This window comes from Cuculus canorus, chromosome 1, assembly GCF_017976375.1.
Source record: "Cuculus canorus isolate bCucCan1 chromosome 1, bCucCan1.pri, whole genome shotgun sequence".
In the NCBI taxonomy this organism is placed as follows: Eukaryota; Metazoa; Chordata; class Aves; order Cuculiformes; family Cuculidae; genus Cuculus; species Cuculus canorus.
Window position 1 is genome coordinate 94,714,488 of NC_071401.1, and position 27,914 is coordinate 94,742,401.

Below are 27,914 nucleotides of genomic sequence, written 5' to 3' on the forward strand. Positions count from 1 at the left end.
CTTTATAGGTGTGACAGAATAAGACAGAGAATTTGGGTTGTCTGAGGTGTCCTTTTGGAAATCCTTAGCCACAGTATGTCTCTGAAAGATCAACACTTAACATTTCAGAAGAATTAACTACCTAATTGTCATTATATTGCTGAGACTTAACACTGGGGACAAAACTACTTATCCCACAAAATCATACTGTCCCATTCCTGACACCTAGCTATGAAGTTAATGGGACATTGTGCTTAAATAAATGCCAGCTGTGCACCTGTATATACAAGAGGTCTGATTTGCCTAGGTGCAGTGAGGACCTTGAGTTTCCACACAGGGCTGTAGATTACCTTGCCAAGATTTTCAATGGAAAACTTTAAAAAAAAAATGCCCCGAACAAAGGTCTGGATGGGATACATATTATCAAGCATTCACAAGGTGGCAACAGAAGAACAGATATGGTGTTTTAGCTTTTTTGTCCCACCAGCAGTAGGGAGACTGTTAGAGAAGCGTCTATTATTGATTCACACTGCTTAAAATCCATTTATACTGGCTGGTTTTGGAGTCATTATAATTTACAGTCTGTCATGTAAATTGTTTTTGGTCTATGAAATATTGATCTATTAGATAGACATGCCATGCACGCACATTGAACACATGGACTCAAAATCCTTGGGGATTTTGCTGTTTAAACAACGGATTATTGCCCACATTCACTATCTACTTCTACAATCAGATCAGTAATTTTAGGCTTTAATATCTTCCTCCGTAACTAGAGGTAATGCTTGATGTACTAGGGGTTAAAGACCTGAATTCTTTTTTCATTTAAAATAGAATTTGTTTCATGTGCACAGTTTTTAAAAATATCTTAAACGGATATATATACACACATATAAGCACAGATTTGTGTGTGTATAAATGTATATGTATCTTACACAATATTTGATTAGATTATTTAGTTTGGAGGAGGTGGTGACGGACTGACTTCTTGGGTGAGAATTTGTTTTGGCTTTAAACCTTACACTGCCAGTAACGTAAAAGAGAAACTATGTACAGCTGATCTGTAAATGACAGTCACATATGAAAGCAGCAGGGAAAAAAGCAGTTTTGTCTATACATAATCTGTGCCTATCAGTCTGCAGTGAAAGGTTTGAAGCAGCTGTCATTTCAGAACACACTTAAGCTTGGAAGTACCAGTAGTAGCATGCCCAGGTCACACCACTTGCTCACATATTTCCTCCTGGGTTGTCCTGCAGGACTTTCAACATGGCATCCAAGTATTTTGTAGGCAATAGAGGAAGTTACTTTTGTCTCCAGCTTGCGGACAGAAACAGAGATGGGAGCTCAGACTTACCTGTCAAAGGCCACTAGAGGAACCAGAGACAATGGCTACAACTAACAATGTCCCAAACCCTAGTCTATTTGCATCTCAGTTGTCCTTCTGGCAAAGGTGTTAAGCCTCATCAAGGTCAGGTCAAAGGCTTGGTAACTGAGATTAGAACCAGAATCTCCAGGTCTCAGGGGAGCACCCAGGAAATTAACAGCCAAGCTTCTAATGACAGCCAACCACAACATTCATTATTTCTGTGATCTTTCAAATAGGACAACTAGATGAGATTTAAGAACTAAGAACTAAACGGACATCTAATTACAAGGCCACTATTTATATGCCCCTGAATTTTATGAGTGAAAGAGAAATATGGTGTAAAAACAGCCACCTTTTTGACTGTATATCCCTGATTAACACACTAAACATCACTCCTGCAGATGGAGATTTCTAAAAGAAAAAGCAAAACACATTTAGAGACCGTATTATAAGTAGTCGTGTCCTAATTTTGCTAACATACTGGCTTTAAAAAGGTCTTTTAATACAGTTATTTTTGCATATGAGCTCTTCTTTTTAAAAGGAGGGAGAAGCTACCTGTCACTATACGATGATCGGATATAGATGAAATATATGTGTATGTTCGATAAGCAGCAGATTGAAATACAGATCCCACACTAGTGCAGCAGAATCCCTCCCCCCATCTCATGGCACGGAAATAGCTGCTTAAGTGGCATAAAGGAGATCTCATCCTGCTTGAACCAAGCACTAGAGAACTAAAGCGTACTGGAATAGCAGTAGGTGTGGTGTTACCCCTGCACCAGAAGTTGTGCTGTGCAATCAGGATACTCAAGAGGAAAGAGGCACAGTTTGCTCTGAAATGCAGCACCAGTGGGTTTGATGGGCAGAGATGCTGCTGGACCTGATCTGATTCTGCCACCAGCTCTGCCCCATCCCACGAAAGACAAGGTCTAGCTTTCATTAATGAAGAACCCTTACTGATAAAAAGCTTCTAATGCTGGACCCCTAAAGGATGCACTTCCTTCTTGACCCAATAGTTTCTGGCAGAAGAAAGCTTAGTAGTAATGACCAGACATCCCCTCTGTATCTGTTTCTCATCAGACTGTTCACCCTCTGTTTTTAAAGCAGTGAGGTGTTGAAGCAATGTACCCAGTGCTATAAACCACTGATGGATTTGGAGGAATGCTGCCTTTTTGTATGGCATAAACCATAGGAAGAAAATGGCAATCAGAAGTTACTTACTGAGACAATGCTAGGGAGATCAGCGTCAGGCCAGAATAGCCTCCCGTCAACATAAATGTCCTTGCAAAAAAGTTGCAGGAGGAAGGGAGGAAGGAAGGAAGGAAGGAAGGAAGGAAGGAAGGAAGGAAGGAAGGAAGGAAGGAAGGAAGGAAGGAAGGAAGGAAGGGAGGGAAGGGAAAGGAAGGGAAGGGAAAGGAAGGGAAGGGAAAGGAAAGGAAAGGAAAGGAAAGGAAAGGAAAGGAAAGGAAAGGAAAGGAAAGGAAAGGAAAGGAAAGGAAAGGAAAGGAAAGGAAAGGAAAGGAAAGGAAAGGAAAGGAAAGGAAAGGAAAGGAAAGGAAAGGAAAGGAAAGGAAAGGAAAGGAAAGGAAAGGAAAGGAAAGGAAAGGAAAGGAAAGGAAAGGAAAGGAAAGGAAAGGAAGAAAGAAGCTATAGAGAGCATAAAGCTACTTCAGCATGACAGATATCTGCACCTGCTTTAGGAGTGGGGATGGCTGTTGGAGCCCTCTGCACCTTCTGTGGTGGCAGTTGTTCACTACATTACAGTTATATTTAGCGAACACCCAGGTTCTCCTCTATCATTTTTTTTGGTAAAATTCTGGGCTACTTCTGCCCATTACTCCTGTAAGAATACAGAAACTAGTCTTCATAAGCTGAGATTAGTCTTTGTGGCAAGTGGTTGTTGTTATAATGCCTGTTGGAGATTTAACATCAAAGGAAGTTGAGCTGGCAGTGTACTTGCCTTTGCACATCATATGAAAAGTATTCTGAGAGAATCACTGGGAATATGTTCTCACCGATACAATAGAAAAGCACTTCCAGTTTTTCTTCTCATACTGCCTACAAGACAGCTAATGCATCACCCAGTCCTTACACCAAGGTGAGCAACACATTACAACCACGTGTGACAATCAGCACTAGCACAATACCTGAGATAGTCAAAAAAGGGATATGATTTATTGAGCATTTTGTACTCACTTTCAAAAAAACTAATGTAATAAACTAGTTTACTATTTCATTGGGAGAAACAGACATAAATTTCCTCTAATCAGCTAAACCAGTTTCAAGAAAAGTTGAGGATCTGCCCTCCACATGGGTTCTCCAAAGGGTGCCCTTAGAAAGGGCTTAGAAAGCGCTTGCCCTTAGAAATAAGGCCTCGGTGCTTTAATTGCCACAGCATTCAGTGTAAAATCCACAACTATTCAAAGACTATGACTTTGAAAAGTGTTTCCATCTAAAGCTCCAACCTTAGCATGTTTTTATCTAAGACTTGAATTAATGGAGCAGACTTCCCTATATATTATGAAGAGAGCTATAAGAATTTCATTTTGAAGTGATCTTGAAATATGGCCACACAATGAACTACGAAGACTATCTGTTTTGAAGCCGGACTTCAATCTAAAGAAAGTCTGTTTAGCAATGCCAATAGATCTGGAGTCTCTCCAAACACACATGCTATTTTAAAATAAAAAGGAATCAATTAGTTCTTCCATATTATCAATTCATATAAAGCAAAATCTTTATTTTTTGTACTTTCCCCCCTCAAAATTGAAGTTATTTAAATGGATTACGTTTTTAAGCACTGTCTTGAGAATAAAGTGACAAAGATAATATAGTATTACTTTACTACAGCAGTCATTTTGTCTGTAATAGCATAGAAGACTGACAGGGTAACCCCTTGTTCTTTGTTCCTATGATCATTACTTCACATTATTTTGTGTTCACCTCACTAAATGAATCCCAAGTGCAGAAACGTATGTCTCCAAAGATTGTAATTTGCTACTGGCTTTATTATATAAGCAATACAGTTCAGAAAATGATTGAAGGTTACATTGGCAACACCTTAATGAACTGCCATTTTCAGATATATTCTAAGTAGTTTTGATGGAAGGCAGTACAGGAATGTTATTATTCAAGTTTTTTAAAGTGATAAATATTATGAAGACTGTATAAACAGAACAAGTAGGAATTGCTACTCTGTATGGTGTAGAATTATTTATTACAGCTTTATAATATAAACAAAATTCTGTATAAAAAAATCACTCTTAAATATCATTTTAAAGTCTTTTCCTATAAATAGGTAGTGAAAGCAATAATTTCTGTTCCCTTAATGCATTAAGAGCAAAAGACCACTAAACAGGAACTGAACAGTTAAAAGGAAAAATTAATACAAATCTTTTTATCTCCAATGTACATGAAGACTGACTCTTAAGCCGTGCTTACAAAAAACTACAGTCACAATCATGCAACACACATATAGGTGTGAACACAGGCAGGTACACACACACACATATAAGACAAAGTTTCTAAATATCCACATTCATTACCCCATTTATCTGAGGTTACTAGATATGTGGCATTACCAAAATTAATAATGTGTTAGCTGAAATACATTTCATGCACATTTCAGCAAAGTGTATAGGCCGTACATCAAATCACTGCTGTGTAAAAGACTTTAAACTTCAGTCCTGATTTAGTGCTTATGCAAATGCAACGGAAAAAAACAGGAGCAGCTGAGAAAGATGCCTTGTAAGTTTCTCCTGACGAGTTTGCAAGTACATCTCATCCTCATGCTCCCATATCCCTCTTGGTCCTGCAGGTCCTGGTTCTTTCAAACACATGCTAAAGATTTATTCCAGCTTTGCATCTATGCAGGTCCACTTGCAAGCTCCCCTACAAGATTCATTTCAGCATACGCAGGCTGTCATTATTTCCCAGTAGTGCAACCAAGCAGAATGTAAACAGCATGGTGGCAGGCAGTCTGTGGTTCTCAGAGCCAACAGCTGTAAATGTGAGAACTACCAAAGAGATCTATCATGTCTTAGTGTGCATTCATAGGAAGATATGTGCACATATTCTTTGCTCAGCCTAAAAAGCCCATCATGATACTTTATGGAGACAAAACAAGGTGAACAAATGCCTTCCTTCCCATTACGCCTCCCTGCCTCATTCTGGTTCCAGGGTAGCATTACTCATATTACAGGGTAGCTGGGAAGTATGGCACCAATGCTCTAACAACTGAGACTCCTAAGGAAAAACAAGTCCTCTGATAGCTTTCCATCTGTCTATATTCCCTCACTGGCTTCTGCACCAAGGAAGCCCACAGAGTTTTATTACATGCCCACGCTATTTTTCTAAGGACAAGTGCAGAAATTACAGTTGGCTTATGATGCGTTTTGCCCTCAAATGGGAACATACAAACATCACCTTTTTCCTCTCCCAGTGCTTTCCCCACAGGAGGTGGTCAAATTTACTGCCACCACTCAAAACTTAGCATGAATGCCTCAGCCTCCAAAGGGAACCACCACTCTCCTGTGTCTTGTCCTTGATTCACTTGCTGAGAACTCCCTACCATACCACAGACAAGTTTGAAAGTGAAAGGGCTGGGAGAATATTCTATTCCCCATCACAGGGATATCGAGTTTTCTAAAGTAAACAGAAGACTCTGACGACAGCACTATTGATGTCACTAGTAAACAAAACCCAGAGTTCTTCACAAAAAACCTGCCTGAAAATAAATCCCAGGAAGAAAAAATGACTAAGAAGTATCTACTTTAGCTCAAGTTACGTAGCAGATAAAAGGTGCTTCTTAAATCAAAGGTTCATCAGTACCTCTTACAAGGTCTGTAATTAAAGAGCTGCAGGTCTATCAAAAGCCTCTTTGGTCCCACTCTTCCCATAGGAAGCTTGGTTTTGAAACTCACTGCTGTGAAGACATGAGCAGGTTTCTGGTGCCAGCAGTGGCAGTCATGATACTAAAGTCAGTACAATAACATGTCAGAATCTGTGATACTTTGTATTCCAAATCAGGACTATAATCTATAAATTAATTAACAGACAGAAAACTATGTATAAATACTAAAATAAACCAGAGAACATTCTCATTTGAATGGCTCCCAGTATCCTTCAGTAAAGCTACATGTCATATGTCTATGTGTAGAAAAACAGAACTTTCCTTGCAAGGAAAAAACAGTGTGCCTCCAACACTGTGTCATCTGTATTGCTGAGAACTATTTGGAGCAGTTATGCTTCCTGGGTTCAACAGAGGTTGATGCATGCAGGCTACCTATTGACCTTGTCCAGAGACCACTTCAATCTAGCCTATAAATCAAGAAAGTTTAAGGCAAGTCTTATGGAAGAACACTACATGCACACTCTACACACAGTGAGCAGGAAGCACCAAGAAGAGAGAAAAGGGAATACTTCTAACAATCCATTATATAAACAAGAATAAAGGACATTTAAAAATATTGTGATGTTTGTACAGGCAAACAACACGCATGAACTGAGTACCACAACATTTCACATTACAGTTGTAATGGCTCTGGATACCCTGATGTTTTGCTTTGAAAATGCATACATATTTCCTCCTAGGGTAAAATAGCCAACAGCAGGCTGGATTTTGGTATTCATGTCTAAGCTCTAATATACCCTTGGGAAAAGGCCATAGCATAAATTCACCTGTTTGTGAGACACTTGAGGATATTTCGTTAGTCATTGTTTTGTTGTTGCTTTATACTGTGTCAGTAGTTGCCTAGTTTAAACTAATTTCTATATTCGTAATAAAGCAATCTAATGCAAAGGTTTAGAACTAACAACCCTTATAGTCAAACTGACAAATGTCTACACTCCTGCTCCATTAGATTTTTGAGTGTCTTTTTGCATTGGATTGTTGAAAACAGAAGCACAATTTAAAATCTCAACATCATTTTGACATAAGAAAGAAATTCTTTACAGTAAGAAGAATCATTCACTGGAACAACTTCCCCAGGATGATGGTAGAGTTCCCATTGCTGTAGATTTTCCAGATGGAATTGCATCTGAAGGGTGATAGATAATCTTCTTTGGCTCCCTTTTCCACAAAAGACTGGACCAGATGATCGTTGAAAGTCCTTTCCGACATGGGCTATTCTATGATTCTATCAATAATATTTGAAACCTGACTCTACCTTTAGAAATAAAATAAAACATCAGTTTTCATAGAAGTGGGTGAAGGGAATCGAGACAGATGTTGCCTATGTGAAGGAACACACCGTCTTCTTAAGGCTATCTATTCACCTTTACCCCTCTTTACCTGTACCCTTATTTACCCTTTCTCTATTCATAATTATTCATATAATTACATTACTTTCATCTGAAATTTAGTCCTCCTGGACGCAAGAGTTTCCTTTCTGGAGAAACGAAGGTCACATAATATCACAGTTCCGTTTATCAGAAATTAGCCAAGAAAATATCAATACAATTATTAGCTAATTAGCGAGTATAGGCATTTACTGTTTCCAGTATTCCAGGGCAGACTCTAAGATTCTAATCATGCAACAAGCTTAAATTGTGTGGGTAGAACATTGCACTTCGTTGTTGAACTGGAGCATTAGGGTAGATCTGCAATGCAGTCCCCATTGTGACTATAACTTGTGCAAACATTTTAAACCAGCTAGTTTAGACTTAGCTGGCAGTAAAAAAGCAACAGACTGGAAGTTCACACCAGGCACAAAATCTGCCTGATAAAGTGACAGATCTGGCAGACGGTGGTAAAGGCTTGTCTTAAGAAAACTAAGAATGCTCTCAGGCATTGTTTGGATGTCATCCTCAGGGCCTCTGTCCAGAGCCCTGAGCTGCCAAGCAGGCAGCTCTCCAATCACTGCAATTCATAGTGTGGCATTTTAAGGCAAATAATCAGCAGTATCCACGTCGTTTCAGGCTCAGTCGTACCTTGTCATCAATTAAGAAACTGAATAATTACTCAAGTGGCTAGTCCGGGCTAAGCAGTGTCAGCTCCTTTCCCTTTCAGTGGCAATAAAGGCAGATCAGCCTGTGGGGTTTTGTGGATCCTCCTGTGAAGGTATTTTGCTTTCTTCATTGACCCACTGGGGCCCCAAGCACCTCTTCTAAATTCTCTACTAGGACCATCTGCCTGACTTAACACTGTTCTAGACCAAGACTAGAGATATCTTCGTAGCTGCACCAGAAATCTTACAAAAGTCGTCTCAAATGTGGCTCAATGAACATATGTATATTTTTAAGTGCAGTGTCTTAAGTAAACCCACCATTCTCAGAAATTCACACACTCATAGCTTTGACAGAATCACAAGCAGCAATATAGCTTGTTTGTAAAGCTGACTGTTAAGGAGCATGGTGTTCTGTATACTCTACAGAAATTGAAAATACAGTCCCTGTCCTGAGGCACAGGATCAGAGAAGCTAGAACTATTTATGCAACTCAGAGCAAGATAGTATGTAACAGTGAAGTACTGGAGCTTTATTTCTTATACTCTTTATTGATTATTAACTCACTTCCTGCAGACATTCCAGATTTTCTGCTTGTTTTCACTGAATTTACAGATCCAGGGGAAACTATTTCATTCCTATCAAGTGGTAATCATAAGCAGAACTGCAGTACAAAGACAGTCATCTAACCTGGGAGAAATTCGTATCTGCTTCAAGAATGAACCAAAGGCATGTAACCTACTTCTTCAATCAACTGATCCTCCAGCTGATCATAAACAATGTCAGCAATTGGTAGCATAAAATGAAATGATGGGCACTATGCCTATGAACAGCAGCAACTGTTTAAAGCTCTCCCAGCTATTGACCAGGAATAGCAACATTTTATACACTAGCTGTTGTCTGACTTTGGAGAAGTCAATCAATTCAGCCCTGCAACAACCCCAGGGCATACATATTATTTCCATCTGTGTTATGAATGCTGAAAAAAAATGCAAGATCTCACAGGTAGTCTGAACTTGATACCTGTTTTGTTCTACGCTTTTCAGTAGTGTCATTGGCTATGCCTCCCAGTGTCTCCCTATATCTCCATTTCCACAGGTGTAAAAAAGGGATAACACTAACTGTGTTTAAAGAACTTTACTACACACATGATGTATTATATATCTACATTTTGAGAGAGAGTATGTATATATATTTAAAGAGAACTTCATTAACCAAATGCTTTCCAAGTATCTGAAAATAAGTCCAATTCTATATCAATGCATTGTGTGCATAGTTTCTAGGTATTGCTACATGTGAAAGTTCCCCAAGTCAAGGAATTCAGTGATTAAAGCCCAAAAAAAAGTCATAAATACAAAAACAGAACACTAGAAAGACCCAACAGTTTGAAGCTTCTGATAACACCTCAAGATTTATTTGGTTGTGCAAGGGTAAAACAATCAGTTTGTGTGTTCCATAAACAACCTGAACTTGCATTTCCACTTATCATTTGCACAGCAAGGAAACATCTTGCAATCATCGGGTAATAATAATAATATTTGTAAATGTTCTTTTAAATTCCAGCTAGGAGCGCAATGAGTAGCTCAATGCATGTCACAGTGAAAACGTGCCTGGGCCAGTTTGTTCTGCTACCCAAGGAGGATGTGAGCAGTCTATTAGACTTCTGGCATGACAACTAAAGTTACCACAGGGCACTACAGAGTGGATTAAGGACAGAATTATTTCTAGCTTTGACTCTGGGTCTGAGTCGAGCTCTTCATAGTAGTTAGTATTTGTATTTGCTTAGGTTTAGTAATACATTTTTAGTTGTTTGGGGGCAAAAATAAAATAGCCAATTTACTAAGAAAGCTCAGCAATGAGAATTTTTTTTGTTGTTATTTAAAGGCACTGTCATATTATTTGAGGTCCTCAAAAACATTAGTTTCACCTCTCCATAGAATTGCAGGGTGAGGTATTGTTGCCCCCTGAGGTACAAACATAGGCTTATATTTTCAAAAAGTCTGAGCTGAGCTGTGGTGCATTGCAGCAGAAATGTGTGTGTTTGAAGGGGGCAAAAAAAATCTAAACAACCCAGTTTTAATGAACATGTGCCAGAAAAAAAAAAAAAAGTATCAGCTGATAAGACTTGCTAGAGATCCCTAAGCATGCCTATGGAAATGCGGGGAACAGATTTCGAGGGTTCTGTGCCTTGGGCACAAGTACAGTGTTCTTCTGGGACACATCATGATATAAATGTAACTAAGGTTGTTAACAGAAATACCTCAGGCCACCTCAAATGCTCATTGCTAGCTCCCCAAATAATGTAAATATGCTAGTTAGCCTGAGAGGAAATCTAGTCTCGTATACACACTCTGCACAGGAAACCAATACAGTATTAATCACTTGAGCCTAATGCTGTTATTCAGCTCACTAGTAAGAAAGGTGCTGCTAGGTTTTATGTTCGTCAACAGCTATGCTTCATCTTATTTGGAAAGATGAAGTAGGAATAGGGAGCCGGTAGAATTGAATTATGTCTATGAAAATGGTACCTTCTATGCATGCATTATCCAGTGGCAAATACATTTATGCAGGCTGGCAAGCAAAACTACTTTTCTTTTTAAAAGTCTGGTTCACCACAGTTCACATATTGTTTGGAGTCTGGGTGTGATCAACCTGGCAGCCTGGTGTGCATTTGACCTCTAAGCTGGGAATGGAAAACTCCAGTACACACAAAGTTCAGAAGCTTAGTTTTATTTTTCATGATTAATACATGCACACCATTACCTTGTTTGTGTGCATGCTCAGTTCAAACAAATATTCCAGGCAGGTAGATTACTATGCATATTTGCAACGGGGGCAGCTCTCAAGCAGAAGGGTAGAGACAAAGAGGAATCACAGTCTTCCAGCATGAAATACGTTAAGCAGTTTCTTGACAGGGTGAGAGAGTCCAAGGCAACTTACAGGCCTGGCAGATCCCCTTGGGCCAGATGCAGAATTCTCTATTTGTGCTAGAAAAGGCCCTCAGGGATGTGCCAAACTGCCATTAACTAATCAGTAAGCAGCAAATACATAGTAGCTGCTCTTACTGCCTTCAGTCAGAAATGCCCTGGAGTGATTCTTTCATTGAATTCCCAAAGACTGCTTAGGTACAGGGGGGATTTTTTAGTGTGGTGTGAATTCTTTTGCAGAGAGTGCAACTCAGAAATAGCATTAAGTTTCAGAATGCAGACGACACAGCTCCATGTCAGCTGGCTGTCAATCTGACAAGAAGATGGATATGTCTGGAGGATCCAGAATTTTTCCCTTTCTCCTTCAGGCGTGCACACACAAAAAGCCTACTCTATAGTGCAAGAAGAACAACACAGCATTTTAAGAGCCCACCTATTGTCTGTTACTGCCAGCTCATAGCAAGAAATATTTCTAAGGAGCGCAGAGATTTTTTTTTTCTTCTAGATGGAACTACACGCTTGGCAGCTGAGTGAAATGTGTTGCTCATACAAGCAAAGATATCAGCTTCTTGAAGTAGCACACCAGCTAAGGCATAGACATGAAGAGATTCAAATCAAACTTTGACCTGAAGCACCTTATGATATTTGGCAGAGAAGCTACAGCAATGGAATTGGTGGCCATGAAATGCAAATAGAACTGAACTCTAAACTACAGTACCCAATATACCAAAGAACCTGTTGATTCCAACAGAAGGGACATAAAATACAGTATATGCTCTTGCTTATCAATAGTAGTAATATTAATGTATGCCATTTTATTTAGTTTAGTATTCCAAACTGTTGAATTAATAGCATATTGTACCTGTTTTTACTAGGAATGACCTTAAAGATATGCACACAAACAAATAGATAGAAGTGTGGGTATACATGGACAGATATGTATGATGTCTCTCCAGCTGGTTAGCAAAGAGCTAGAAACAGAAGCCTAATACCTGGAATTTGCTCTCTCCAAAAGAATAGCCAGGAGCCCAGCATTCTCAAATTTCCCCAAAAACAAATATAAAAGGACGTCAGATCCCTGGAAGTCTTGTCTGATTATTATTACTGAAGCACTAAGAATGATTCAGCCACTCAGAAGAAGTCTTTAGAAACAAAATGCAATGATCACATTTTGTGAGAAGGGGTTCTTATGTGCCATTTTTGTGACACTTTCCAGCTTTTCATTTATTGGTTAAAAACAAAAAAAAAAGAAAAAAGAAACCCACAACTATCATATAATCATTAGATTCCTTTCTGCCTTTGTTCACCTTCAAAAATACAGTTATTCCTTTTGGGAGGTAGATTATCTTCAACTATCTTAGTGGCATGTGATACTCATAAGCAGATCAGCAATTTGTAGGGTTTTTTGGTGTCTTGTTTTCATAACTATCACTGAAATCCTTTCCAAGTTTACCACATCAAAATACATAGTTTTTCATTAAATGTCATTTAGATTGTGTAGGCACTTTTATTAGTTTGCATTTTAGAGCTAAAGCATGGTTTTGCATATATTCCTTTTTCCTTCCACTTACATTCCTTGTGGTCTTGACTGCTATAGGTTGGTCTGAATGCTTCTCATACTCTCTTATCAACTACTGCACTGGAAACACTGGAGCTCAGACTGGAAATCAGTCATCAGGAATTGCTTCATGAATTTATTAACTGTTACCCAACATAAAACAGAGATCAGCAAATGAGAACTGAATCTATAGTCCTTAGGCTCGTCATTCCTTTACAAGTATCAATTCTTCCCATTTTCCTGCTTCTATAAAATAAGGGCAGACAGGAAACTTTACTGTAGTACCATCAGATACTGACTGGTTGAAAAATCCACCCATTTTTCTTACTAAGCAATTTAATGTTTTCCTGGTCTTGAGGTTTGCAAGCTGTTTCCATTTACCTGACATAGTCCAGGGGGCATTTTATGAAACATCAGAACAACCAGTGCACCATTTAACTTCCAGTGCTGGGTTAGAAACCTTCTCTTCCAAGGCTTCTGCATAGGTTAGTTTAAATGCCCATTTTAGATACTCTGCATTAGGGACCTCTGGAGGAGATCCTCTCCCTCCACTGTCTACAAACAAAACCATGGGGAGATCAGCATCCAAGCTGATGGAGCCTAGGGCTATATATATTCATTTCAACTCTTAAGTTTCCTTATTCACAACATAAACCCAAGCCAATAAACTTCACGTCAGCGTGCATAATTCTTACAAATTAATATGCTTCATATGACTGTTTGTGGAGGAAAACATGGATTTACTGAAATAAACAGTGGTCGTTTCTTTCCTGTAGTATCTGACAGAAATTCCTCCTTCTTGAAAACCGGTAGTAAAAGAGCCAGCAATGTTTCAGACAATGTCCCAAGCAGGTCATCCACTCAAGCAGACTGGAGTTAAGGGATTATGCTTCTGTCCTCATAGACTGTAGAGATTAACTCTTGGTTTGCTTTTGCCTTACCGGTAAAAATAAATTTTTTAAAAAATCATCTTAGCCTTCAAAACCAGCAAATATTAAAAAATGTGGATAAACAAAAAAATCCTCACTCTATAGGTTACACCTTCCTAGATAGGACGTTCAGAGCCATGTCTGCATGCTGTAGTTGTCCTGTCACTCATTTATCATGACAGAAAAAGAAACTGCACATTGAAATATAGTAAAAGAAAGAAATCAAGTAGTTGCCTCTAATATATTGTTGAGGGCAACTAAATTCTTTTACCAAATTACCTCAAAAAACTCCAAATATGATATTTGCTTCTAAGAGCCTTAGTAAATTTTCAAAATACAGTTTGTTTTGGTGGAATAATAGCAATTACGTGCTCAACTAAATGACTTTTACATGCTTGCCCTCTTCGCTTAGAAATTCACCATCTAGGTCTTTAGTTCTTGATAAATGTGTTTAGACACATCATCATTTAGTATGGAATATCCATTTGGTCAGTTGGAGCCACCTGTCCCAGCTGTTTCCCCCGCAGCTTCTCATGCACCTACAGCCTAGTTACTGGTAGGGCTGTGTGAGAATCAGAAAACACTTTGATGCTATGCAAGCACTGCTCAACAGCAGCTAAAAACTCTCTGTGTTATCAACACAGATTTGGTTATAAATACAACACAGCACCATACAAGCTGCTATGAAGAAAGTTAACTCTATCCCTGTCAAAAGCAGTACACAGATCCATTGGCATTTACCATTGATTGAGCTGGCTGTAGACTAATAAGAAGAGTGAAAGGGAAGCCTGTGAGGGAGATCCTGACTCTTGGAGAATACGTCTAGGAGAAAAAAATGTAGTGATGAAGCAAAGAGAGCTTGTTTAGTGTCACTCACTCGGCCCACAGGATCTTCACAATTTGTCAACTTATAGTGGTACTGAATACTAAATATAATAGGAGAACAATCTTTGAAAACATCTGAAACATTCTTCTGTTAAAATCCTTTTGTTTACTTCTAATGTCTTTGTACCGTAGTGAGAGAAGAGACATTTCTGTTCCAATTAGTAACACACAACATCCCCCACCACATAAAGGAAGAGACTCATGAGGAAAGATTTGTGGTAAGAACTCATCTACATAATATGGAGAGAGGTATACAATTGCTAAAACTCCAACACCATGATCTGAGGAAGATCCAGATATGTCATTTTCCTACTAGTCTTTTTCTACAAGCCCTTTAAAATGGCCTTTAAGAGTTTTGCAGTCTACTGGGTGAATACTTCATCAGTTATTAGGATTGTCTTCTTTCATATGAAAGTACATCAGAACTTCTCTATAACTATTTCAGGGAGGAGAATGCAATGTGAACACTCTTCAGGTCACATATATTGATGCAGAGTTCTCATGATGAAGGGAGAAGACACAGAACTGAGGGGCAACATTAATTCCCTAAATTATCTTTCCCTCTTGACACACAAGAAGATAAGTGTATTTTGCAGTTATCATCATATTTCTGTTACTCTGTGATTTCATAACAGTCTCCTCCTCCATGTTTGTGACCCAGCCACTTTATGCTAAAGTTGCTACTTCCATGCAAGAAGCACATTTAATGAGTGAAAGGTTAGCTGTCTGATTTCTGTGCACATGAGCTTAGCCTGAAATCCATGTGATAGCTGGGTAAGTAAGCAGAATATTTGTTGCAGTAAAGTATTTCCATCAGTGTCCAAGTCTGAAAGAAGGTTTGTTCAATGAATCAAAACAAAGGGTTGGGCAAAAGAAAAAGGTGCTAACTTCTGAGCTAGTCAGTTGTTTGGGGGCTGATATTCTTGTTCAAGGAAAGCTAAACTTCATCCTCAGGAAGTACCATGGCCCTGATCCTGTGCAATCAGCCATGCTCTCAGGATGAAGCTACCTTAAGTCTAAACTAGTCATATCAGTGCTAAACCATCACAGCTTTCTCAAAGTCTCACAAGTCCTTTAGGGAGGTCAAGCAAACCCAAGAGCTAAAGTCTGGATGATGTAATAAATTTTACAAGCCAACTGAAAAGGTGAACAGGATTGTCCATTGAGTGACACCAGACAAATTTATCTGGCTTATCAGCACAGTGAAAGAATCTTCTGGCCATTTAAGTTACTGTTCAGCTGTCCATGAGGGAGCTATAGGAACTCACATTTGCAGTCTCTGAAAACAACCAGCTGTTGGACTACCTCAAAGAAACTCTTTTGGACAGGTGGTTCTCCCTTTGAACTGCATGTTGCAGCCTCGGAGAGGTGCCAAGGGAAGACTGACATCTGTTCTAAAGGCTTTTTTTTTTCCCCTTTTTACCTTCACTCAGTCACACTTCCATTGAAATCCATCATAATTTCTGTTCCAAGTAATGGGATCACTGAAGAGCAGAAAGGAATAGTACAGACCAGGAGTTAAACCCAAAGGCCTGGACTTTGGGGAAGGCACAGAAGATCTCTTAAACTGTTGTTCTCTCCTTGGCCATCCCTAGTCCCATTACAGGACAAGAAGTAAATTCTGACCCAGAACCGTTAGCAGGAATGCAAAATCAGTTCAAAGTGGTAAGTGCTCTGTCGCTGCCCAGGCACAGCTCTCTTATGCAGATTCTGGCTTCATGCAGAAGGAACACTTCTTTTCCTCCAAGAGAAATATTGGTGCAATGGAAGGACTTCCATTCCTTCTGTTTCAGGATTACTAGTGAATTGAAGCTGTACATGATTTAAAAGCATAATCTACAGAAAATGTTTAACTGAGAGTGCTAAGTGGTGACCTGGGAGAAAATCATTTTGCTCTTGCATGCTGTTGTCTTGTTGGTTCCAAGCTCTGCTCTACAAACAGGAAATTTAGTTCAGTTGCTTTTGAAATTAAACAGCTATATCAGACTTAGCAGTTTGGAACTACAGGAAGGCATCAGTCAAATGGCTTTAATTATTCACGCTCTCTCCTTGCTCCCTCCCTTCTCCCTCCTCATTTTCCTCCAAGTGATCAAAAGCTAAGCTGTTGTTTGTGTCATGGGATATCAAGCAAATTTTCTTATGTTCTGCAGGTATCAGTCATGATCATGTACATCTGAGCAGCATGAAAACGACTGCTGCAATGTGATCTAAGCTGCTCCAGAGATGTGATTGATTGATAAATAGACCACGTGGGTGCATTAGGTGCACAGTGCACATTTCTGACAGTGCTCTGGGTTGGCTGTGGAAGTCTTCATAAAAGCAGAGATGACTTTTTTACCAGCATGGAACTGAAGTCCTCTAAGACCAACAGATTTCTCCTCCCCACACCATCTCTCATGATCATGCAATAATTCCATCCAGTAAGACCACCTGGAGTATGTCAAGCTAACTTCACATCACATCTTCAGCTCCTTTTGCGTGACTGTTAGAGGAAGTGAGTCACATGTGTCCTAGGTAAGCACATAAATAACAAAAAACTCCACAGGAAACCCTGGTACACCAAAGCGTGTTGCTTGCACTGCAAGCAGGTGTTTTCATTACACATTCCAATTATTATTAACAAAAGTGGTTCTTCTGATTGTTACCCAAAAATATATTTCAACAGTTGTCACTGGAGATGAGAAACTGGTAAGTCAAATTGACAGAAAAACTACTCAAGCCAACCTGAGAAAAAAACTCTTGCAGTAATATTTCTGTCTTCAGAAAAAAATCAAAACTAATATCCAAATTCCTGTATAACCCACGAAGATTGTGATGCATTGTAAAAATAACACAAAACAAAATCTTATTAAAGACATAGGAGCCATCAATTACACCTCTTTATTGGTGGTAGAACCATCAAGTGAGCAGAGGGACATTTCTGACAGGCATGATGTGACAGAAGGGCGATCAGGAAGCTTTCTGAGGAAATCGGATCACACTTGACATACAGCAAGCGAAGAAATCCACAGCAATGCTTCCTCTCTTCCTCATCACAGTCTTGCTGAGTATATTCCTTTCCATGCAGCTGGGTCCCTAAAAAGCCCTGTGAGCACAAATCAGCAAAAACCTTTAAGCATTCCTGAAAGTATGCAAGATTTGTTCTCTTGCTTGAAATGGTGCTCATATCCTGTGTTAACTTGTAATGGCAAGGCATCTTCTGCTACAACCATGAATGTTCTTCAAAAATAGAAAACTCAAATTCATATAGGATGCCTGACCAGGAACATTCACACATCTATGAAACTTCCAAATACTGTTTTATCAAAAGTAGAGTGTATCAGAATCTCTTTTCCATAACAACGGGGCATTTTTTAGTCTGAATCTTCTGCCCACTACATTCTTCTCAAGGCCATCCAGTCTTTCTTCCTTTATCCTTCCCAATTCTTTGGACAGTCTTCCACTCAGGTACCAGAAAGACCTGCAGGCAAGTAAATTTGTGCTCTACTTAGCTTCATTTTCTCTTGCACTAACACAGATCTCCATCATTATGAAGATGCTAAGGAGAGGGAAAAGATCTTGCCTTGCCCCTTCTCATACTTTACTGCACAGTAGCTTGAGAAGGGAAGGGTTTCTGCAGGACGCTATGCGATACTCTTTACTCTGTGTGCATTAACTGATGCTTGTGTTAATACTCCATTTGAGTAGGGTGAATTTAAAAGGGAGAGCAAGGGCTACACTTCCCTATCCCCTAAGTTTCCCCTACCCTCCCCCATATTCCATAATAACTGGCCTGAAGCAACCTGGAAGCGAAAAGTCACATGATGGTCTGAGTTGCAGCTTCCCTGAAAAAGGGAAGAATTACTTTTTCTAAGAAAAGCAAATCACTCTGCATCTTGGCAGTTCAAGATTAGTACATTTTAGTTTTCTGCCACCTACGTTTCATTTGGCCTGTCGGCAACCCCAAAAGCAAACAAGGAGAATGCAAAGATCTCACCAGCACACAATCATGCGACCATGCTCTCTGGCTGACAGCACTGTGGGAAGCCTGGAAGCATAGAAATAGCCTAGATCACTTGCACATTTTGAAGAGGTGCTATAATTCAAGCTGCTTTGTTATAAAAGGTCAACCATTAGGAGAGCCAAGCTATACTAATGAAGCCTTGGACATTATCATGCATTGATTAAATACTATTTAATGTCTCAAAATGACGGGTCAAAAAAAGAGCTCAGGGAAAACCAAAGAAGCAAAGCAAGTCAGCAAAGCAAATAAATCTGCAGTGATTGTCTTATGCTAAGATTTATTTTGATAGGAAAATTACAAGGAGCAATGTGCAGAACAATTAGGAATTTTCTAGCATCTGCCTATTCATCCTTATAAAAAGTATTAAATGCATTCAACACATGTAGCAATAGCTTTACTATCTTAATTTCCCATTCCTGTAGGGGGAAAGAAAGTTCATGTTCTATAGCAACTTGTATTCTAAGTAAATCTCTCATCACATAAGTTCTTCACTTCATCTTTCTTCCTGCTTTTCCCGCATTTTAGCTGTATTTACGTTTCAATCCCACCTTGCAAGTGAAAAAAAAACCATACAAAAGCAATTAATATACAAGTGAATAGCATTAAATGCAAAGCTAACAGCAAACTCAACTATTAATCTGCTAGCTTTGTTTTCAGTAGGCATCTTGAGGATAAATACAGTGTGACTATTCATTTGAATATTCTTTGTGGGTTATATCTTTTAAGATTTGAAATCTGGCTTTCATACGTTATCTAGATTGAACTCATTAGTGTTTAGAACAACAGGTTTTGGAACGTTAATCCTGCTATGAATAAGCTGAATAATAAAACATCTCCACAAGTGTTGTTAAGAACAGCTATACTGACAGTGCCTTTCCTTACTGAAGCAGAATTCATTGCATTTCCAGAAGTCCTGGTTATAAGAATCCACTCTCAGCTGCTCACTGTCAAAAGGCAACTCCATGGATCATGAAGGAAAGCTTGGGATCAGTTAACCTCAGGGTGCAGTACAGACATGGTACTTGGATTTTCTACTCTAACCTAGTAATGTGTTCATACTCTGAAACAGTTGACTTTTAAAATCTATAGAGATACTAGAAGGGATGATAGTTGTTAGCCTTAGGACTGTAGTTATTGCTAGAGTGTAAGTTAGGTGAAATTCCTATGAAGCAGGAGAACGGGGCCCGAACTACATCACTCCTCTGAACAGCGCGTACTTCAGGATTCTCCACTTTCAGTTAATGTGTCATTGATACTTGTCTGGGAGCAAGCAAATATTGGACTTACCTATCCTAAGCCCTAATCTAGTATCCAGGCAGACATAAGTAGTTATGGGCATCTATCAACTTCACAGTGGATTTAAATATGGCCAAATTAACCTAACTGAAGTTCACAGCTGTATCACCTATTGCAAAGCTGCATTATAGTTCCCATTATGGCAATATTTTCAGCTTCTTTTATCTCCCATCTGAATAACTGCTTAGGCTGGGGTTTTCCTTGCTAAGGACCAACTTCAGTCAAAGCATTTTACTGGATGAGGCAGGGAGAAGAGAAGAAAAGAGAAGAGGAGAGAAATTAAGAAATGTGCTTATTCGGAAGGTCCAGGAAAACACATTCCCACCCGCTTCACCACATACATTATGGAAGAGCATTTAATTACACAACACCACTATTCCTTGTTTCCATGGGTCCTGTCTCATTCAGTGCACAAATCTGCATAGTGCTTGCTTGACTGGAAGATATTCAGTATTTTGTTTTATTTTTGTTATTCAATGTGGCTTTACATTCTCTTTCTTGCAGAACATCTACCCACAGCTCAGCAGACAGAATTACTGACATCCTTAAGGACTTTGCAACAGAGCCACAGTAAAGCAAAAGAAAATTGACAGAAATTTGCACTGTATTGCAGAGGCTAACCTTGGTAATAGACTATGTGGAATTATAGATAATTGAACTAGGCTTGAAAGCATGGCAGCAAAAAGAGAAATGGCAGGAGATAATTACTTTATATTACCAAAGAATATCCCTTTCTCTGTTAACACACGGGTCCAATTAATGCCTTAATTATATTCTATTATAAAATAATTGGTTACATTGCACTAAAACTGTGTAAATTTTGCATCCTCTTGCCTCCTTCCTCTTCATATCTTTTTCTTCCCTACATCAAGAATAGTTTGAGTTGTGAGCCTGCAACTTGTTCTGTTCAAGTTGGCCCCTGCATCTATGTCAACCTCTGCTGAATTCAAGAAGGCAAGGTAGAGTGGAGGGAAGGGAGTACAGATTTAAAACTAGAGCACTCAGACATCATGTATAGCTTTAGGTACCTATCAAAGGATGGTTGAATCAGAAGAAGCATGGCCATTTTTTTAGACAAAGGAAAGGAGGACAGTACATTGAAAGATTATCCAGACATATGTGCCAAATAAAACCTAGATGATGCTGAAGTCTCTCCTTTCAATGTACAACCTGTGGTCACTGAGCTCTAGTCATGGAATCATAGAAGCACAGAATCATTTAAGTTTGAAGAAACCTCTAAAATCATTGAATTCAACCCTAAAACTAACACTGCCAGTTGCAGCACTAAACCATGTCCCTAGAGCACCACATATACAACTTCTAAATACTTTCAGGGATGGTGACTCAACCACTGCCAGGGAAGCCTCTTCCAATGTTTGACAAACCTTTCAGTAAAGAAATTTTTCATAATGTTCAGTCTAAATCTCCCCTGGTGCTACTTGAGGCCATTTCCTCTCATCCTATTTCTTGTTACTTGTGGGAAGAGACTGACACCCACCTCATTAAAACCTCCTTTTCGGTAGTTGTAGAGAGTGATAAGGTCTCCCTTCAGCCTCCTTTTCTCCAGGCTAAACAACCTCAGTGCCCTCAGCCCCTCCTTATAAGACTTGTGCTCTAAACCCTTTACTAGCTTCGCTGTCCTTCTTCGGACACACTACAGTACCTCAATATCTTTCTTGCAGTGAGGGGCCCTAACCAGCACTGAGTACAGGGGGACAATCACCTCCCTAGTCCTGCTGGCCACACTATTTCTGATAGAAGGCAAGATTCTGTTGGCCTTCTTGTCCTACTGTGCACACTGTTGTCTCATATTCAGCCAGTTGTTGACAAACACCCCCAGGTCCTTTTCTGCTAGGCATCTTTCCAGCCACTCTCCCCCAAGTCTGTAGTGTTGCATGGAATTGTTGTGGCCCAAGTGCAGGACCTGGGACTTGGCCTTGTTGAACCTCATACAGTTGGCCTTGGTCCATTAGTCCAGTCTGATTAGATATATTAGCTGTGGTATCCATACTTATGTGAGATCCAAGGAAACAGTAGTCAAGAAAATCAAAAAGGCGAAGATACACTGACCTGTATTTCTGCACTGTAGATAAGGGCAGTCTGAAATCATGTTCAAACTCAATCGAAGCACATTTGTCTGTGCCTCTGCTCTGCACATCCTGATCCTTCAGCCAGCATGCATTAGCTTCATATGAAATATGACACAGGAAGCATCAGGGGGATGTCAGATGTCATCATATGGCCAGTATTTCAAGAGAAAATTCACAGGGTAAAAACACATCGAAGTGTAGACATCTTGATCCAGTGTATGGTAAATGAATAAGCCTAAACTAGGGCTTGAACAACTGCTGATCTTTTGCTGAAAGCAAGGGACATATCACATGAAGAGCCTACAGTAGTCATCCCATCTCTCTCCTCTTTCCTCATACAATGTGTTTCACAGACTGTTTTTTTGTATCTTACAGACCCATGCAGGCTTTCACTTGCACTATAGCACTTTAAACAGACAGCTGATGACTGGCAAAAAAAAAAAAAGAACAGCACAGAAGAAAACAAAATTAGAAGGTTTCATGTGACTCATACAACACAAATAAAATAAAACCATTTCAGAGACACTCATCTCCTTCCATTAAAGGAAACTCCCCAACAATCCTGGAAAAAGCAAACAAACAAAAACTGCCTAGAGAAAAAGGAGGCAATTGTGTAATTTTACATATCTGCATCATTCAGGCACAGCCTGGGGCTGAAGGCAGACCCAGTGGGGTCAGTGGGAAAGAGGCAGGGATCTTCCAAAACAAGACCACCCTGAAAGCAAATGTGGTGTTCAGGTCATGCTACAACTCTGCTGTGCTTACCCTTCTCAATAAATCCATGCCTTCGCATAGGCAAGGAATACAGACTCTTGTGTGTTGGAAGGTGGATATTTTTCCTATTTTCTCTACTGCTTTTAAGTTCAGAAGAAACCTAAAGTTCTGTACAACACTTGAAGAATATTTCACCCAGTTACCCTGTAGAGGGCTTATTACTTTGTTAATGCATTCCTCCTACACTCCATTTCCAAACTAAAAAACCCTTCTACCTAAAATCATGTTTGTTTGTTTTCAACCTCAACTATATGCATTGGTCTATTAGAAGATGTAAATAGCTTCTATGGGCAATGTGTAGTCACCTTACATCCTGTTTAAGAGCAACCTCAGGAACAATTTCCCACCCTGTTAAAAATAAGTCATTCCTTTCTTGTCTAGGTTTCTATTATGGCTCCCAGCCTTGCTGCAATAATTTCTTCTTCCTGTTTTTATTCTGGTTTCTATGCAAGCCCAGAAGAAAGATGGCAGTATTATAAACAAAGAAGAAATAAATCTGAGTATTCTCTCAGAGTGACGGAGACACAAAAAAGCCAGACTCCCAAAATAGATAGGCAGCTCTTTTGCTGAACTGTTTCTTTTTGTACCCATGCGTACTATAGCTCCCAAACTGCCCATGCATGTCATCCTTACTTGCACCTGTCTCAGCTTTGAATCCCAGCACTTCATGCAAAAGATATGCCTAACAGCATATTTCTAAGTGCTGAGAGATAAGGGTGAAAGCTGTCTCTGATGTCAAATTTGGAGGCAGGGCTTCTGCAGACTGTATTTCCCCTTCAGGAACCATCTACTGCTTGGCATGCACTGCAGGCTTTGTCATTGTTACTACATGCTCCCTATAACTATCCTTGTAATGCAGTTCAGACAGAGGGCAATAAGCCATTTCCAGGGGGGAGGGAGGAGGATCATGTGCAATATCTGTCTAAGGAAACAAATGGGCAGGATGTGGAATAGATCCCAAGAGACTCCTAATCAAGTCGGTATCAAACTCTCCATATGCTGAAGGAATGTAACACTAAACTTATTTTGAAGTTAGAAGTCGTACAGTGTTTTTCTATTAATGCACAAGTAATAAGGCTACATCTTAGTGTTGGTTCTGCTGGTTTTATCCTGCCTTTCCCTCCCTCCCCCAATATTTGGAGTGCTTCTTAAAAATAACAAAAGTGGGGAAATTACATTCATGGTTTTCTGTTTCAAATATTTATACATTTTTACGAAAGTGAAGTTGAAGAGTGCTAGGATATATATACATGCAAATAAACATCTGGGAACTGATCAAACCATTGAATGCAGGAAAGTTTTGGCAATCAAAGAATATGCCTGCAGATCTGGGCACAAAAGCAGATTAGAATATATCTTTCATAGGAAGAGATATAAAGGAGGCAAGCAGGCAGCCAGCATGCGAAGTATGGAGTTGAGCTATTCAGCAAGCTGTTCTTCATGTCAAAGGGAAGCCTGCTTGTTGGGTCAGACAGCTGGCACAAGGACTAAAAAGCGATCAACAAAACCCAGAAAGATGTTCAGGCACTGGCTTATGGAAGGGGATTTCTCTCCTCACTGTCACACTGTGCGGTATAGCATGCCAGTCCCATATAATGCGACTGTACTGAGGCAGAGAAGCCCTCCCTCTCACACCCACTGCTCTGGAGGCCATAGAACACAATCCTTGTTTGAAAGAGCCCACAGCCCTCTCTTCACTTGTATAAAGCAGCTAACAGTCATGAGAGATCTGTGTGCACTAGGTAGATCCATTGAGAATGTCTTGTTTTGCCACTACTGACATGGTTACCTGACTGTAAAGCATTTTGCTGGTAGCTGTCTGCTACCTGCAGGCTTGTACAGCTGGAGAAGGAGGTAGCATTCAGTGGCAAACAAGGTAAGTGTAGCCATCTTACATGATATATGGCTCACTTTTGCATCTGGAGACATGTTCTTTGTAACCATCCTTGCTGAAATTAAAGGAAGTGCTTTCAAGATTTATTTTGGTCTGTTGTGCCCATGAGTATCGTGATGGCAGTGGCTAATATCGGGAGCTTATCATCATGGAAAATGTGAATTTTACTTAAATTTTCTTTTCAGTCTTTGCACCACAAAGAGGTAAAAATTCTGAGGAACCCATGAAAAGATTTCAAGGGAGTTTCTTCTGGCCTACAGATGTTATACCTTTTGCTGGGGTGAAATACATAAGGATTGGGTCATTTGTGATAAAAAACAAGTTGTTCTCATCCATTTCAAAAACACAGAACAGCTTCCAACAAAATCAAGCTACTTCTTGAAACAATGCAACATCCTTTCTCAATTAAAGAAAGTGCATATTTCATGCTAGCATCTGTATGTGCAAAATTACAAATGACTACCACATTTGTTTTTGCTATAAACCTTGTTCATGCCATGAACCGAATTGTTTTGTCAGCTTATTTGAAGGCAAGGTGATTTCCTCATCATGTTCCCCTACAGACATTCAAAATACCACTTTTTCAGGGGAATCTTGTTTTATCCTCTTTTATCAAACAGAAATAAAGGTGATACATACATACATACATACATATGTTATAATCCAGGCAACATTTAGAGCTGGTGCTGATAGATTCGGAAAGGCAAACAACTAAAGCTGTGTCCCAGACAGTACTGAAAAGGAGCCAGTTTCCCTGTTGGATGACTGGGTTTTTTTAATTGTGATTAGAAGTCACTTTCTGCTCAGCAAACTACTGCACAACAAAGGCAGCAAGTCTGACAGTGCAGGAACTTGCGTGGTATTGCAGCATTTTTGGTCCCAGTGTGAATCGATATTAATGGAAATAGCTTCTGATTGTCTGGTATGGGCCTTAATGATTCTGTTATCATTTTATTCTCTGACTTTCTATTATGACCATTGACTTTTTCCCCAGCTTTATTTGAGACTATTTTGCTGGTAGGCCATAAGGAATTTTGATCTAGACAACTTTCAGAATCAAAAAAAAAAAAAAAAAGGATTAGTAAAAGCATATGCAGTTAAGTATTTAAATTAAAACTATTGAGCTCTCTCCTCACTTGAAATCTGATTTTCTTCTTCCCACAGTAATCTTAGCAGCACACCTTGCATGAGATCTTTACCTAACATAAATCAACAGGGCTCTAGTGAAAACACTACCAGCTAGAGATTCATCTCTTTTAAAAATGTCAGACACCTTAGCACACACTTTCTCAACAAGAGGGAGTTACTTATATCTTAGTCCGTCATTAACTTAAGCCTAATGGTTGAAAGGTTGCTGTGTTATTGTCACACTTTCATGACAACATGGGAGTTTGTGTTCATTACACGATGCTTTATGCATGGTGAAGAGGAAGACTTTAATGCAACACATACAACAGGTCTGCATGAGCGAAACCCACACCCGGCAGCTAGTGCAGTTGGTACCCCCCAGGCTATGGAGCACAACCTCAGCCACATACAATTGACACCATGGCCATCCCCTTCTTGGCCTCGGCAGCAGTGCAGGGCACCTCTAACACTCACTCAGGTGGTGGTACCCCATATGCACCTTTAGCAACAAGGGCAGACATGATCTCAGCAGTGTCCACTTGTGGAAGTAAAAGACCTGCAACTAGATTCTTACTACCATTTCTTCTAAGGGATGTCCAGCTGCAGGAGCTCTATGCCTCCTCTCACTTCAGTTTTCCTTACTCTGAGCAGTCTACCTGGGGTTCCTTGTCCCTTGGTGGTTCACAAATTCTCATGCAGCAGGAAAGTGCTAAGAGCTGCTTTGTGACAGTGGTTAGAGATGTAGGAAATGCACAACTCCAGCAGTCATTATAAAGTCATTATAACCCTTTGATTTGCCAAAGACCCTCTAGCTGTGCAATGGACTACCAGTGTGCACAAGAGAGATTTCCCCTAAAAAGCACACAATGGCTGGGCAACCAGCCGTTTTAAAATTTTAAAATTTTAAAATACCTGTCTTGCAATATAGCATGATAGAAGTTCATTTGTGGTTTTAAAAAGACTTTTTTTAAAAGCTGAGAAGACTGTTGGAAACCCCAATAGATTAGGGGTTAGCTGGTTTTGCTACAATTTAAAGAAGTATGTTCTTTAATTTGTGTTGCCTTTAGAAAGCCCTATGACTGAAGCTTCAGGAAGAAAAAGCACCTAATTATTTCTCTACTCCCTTAACTCTCAGAATAGTTTTCTTTTATTGTCCTACTTTCTTTTGAGGCTTTTTTTTCTTGTGTATTTCTATGAGCCTGTCACTAAGAACCTGAATAACTGTTACACATGATTACAGGGATTGTACAGATTCAATCAGAACTTGAGTCCAACAGAAATTTGAAATTCAACATTAATAGCCTTAAACCTAGGAAATTTCTAAGGCTTGGTAGAATCTACCTAAAATTCATTGAGTGTTTCAGTCCTTCCACTTTCTCCCACAGTCCTCTAGAAAACACCAACACATGAGCTTATCCAGATTCCAGGAAATACTACCATTCAAATTGATATCTACTCCTCATTAGAGAAGCAAAAAAATTGAAAATCTTTCACTATACTCAACATTGCAATGCATGATCTGGATTGGAAGAGGAATCTCATTTAGGAGTCTTATTTAGGAGTCTCATTTGCCATGCAGAGGGACCTGGACCACTTGAGAAGTGAGCCTGTGTGAACCTCATGAGGTTCAACAAGGCCAAATGCAAGGCCCTGCACCTGGGTCGGAGTAACTCCCAGTATCAAGACAGGCTGGAGTATGAAATGATTGAGAGCAGCCCTGAGTGATTAAGAGCCCCCTTCCTTATGTCCAATCTAAATCTACCCTCTTTCAGTTTAAAACCATTACTCCGTGTCCTGTCACTACAGACCTTAGTTAAAAGGTTCTCTCGATCTTTCCTGTAAGTCCGCTTTATATACTGAAAGGCTGCAATTAGGTCTCCCTGGAGCCTTCTTTTCTCCGGGCTAAATGTGCAAGAGATCTAGTTTTGGCCTTAGGCAGCTGGAATCAGAGTCAGAACTGGTATTTAGGACAACAGTTAGAAACAGAAGCTCTGGTCTTTATCTACTTGCTCTTCTTTAAGTAGGAAATGTCTGCTTAAAAAACTGGGGGAGGGAAGAGTTTAACACATTCTCCATGAGCCTTGTGGAGTGCAGACAGAATCACAGTCATATCACCATATGTTAGTGCATTTACTGAGTAC

General features: G+C 39.6%; 1 protein-coding gene across 5 annotated transcripts in view; it reads left to right on the forward strand.

The window, feature by feature from the left end:
- Positions 1–27,914, forward strand: part of KCNJ6 (potassium inwardly rectifying channel subfamily J member 6) — a 171,626-nt gene that overhangs the window by 63,427 nt on the left and 80,285 nt on the right. The window contains exon 2 of one of the 5 annotated variants that reach the window (XM_054052809.1): positions 16,739–17,102. The exons of the other annotated variants lie outside the window; for them this stretch is intronic. The gene's annotated coding sequence lies outside the window, so the exon portion shown is untranslated. The remainder of the gene's footprint in view (positions 1–16,738; positions 17,103–27,914) is intronic. 5 annotated transcript variants of the gene reach the window in all.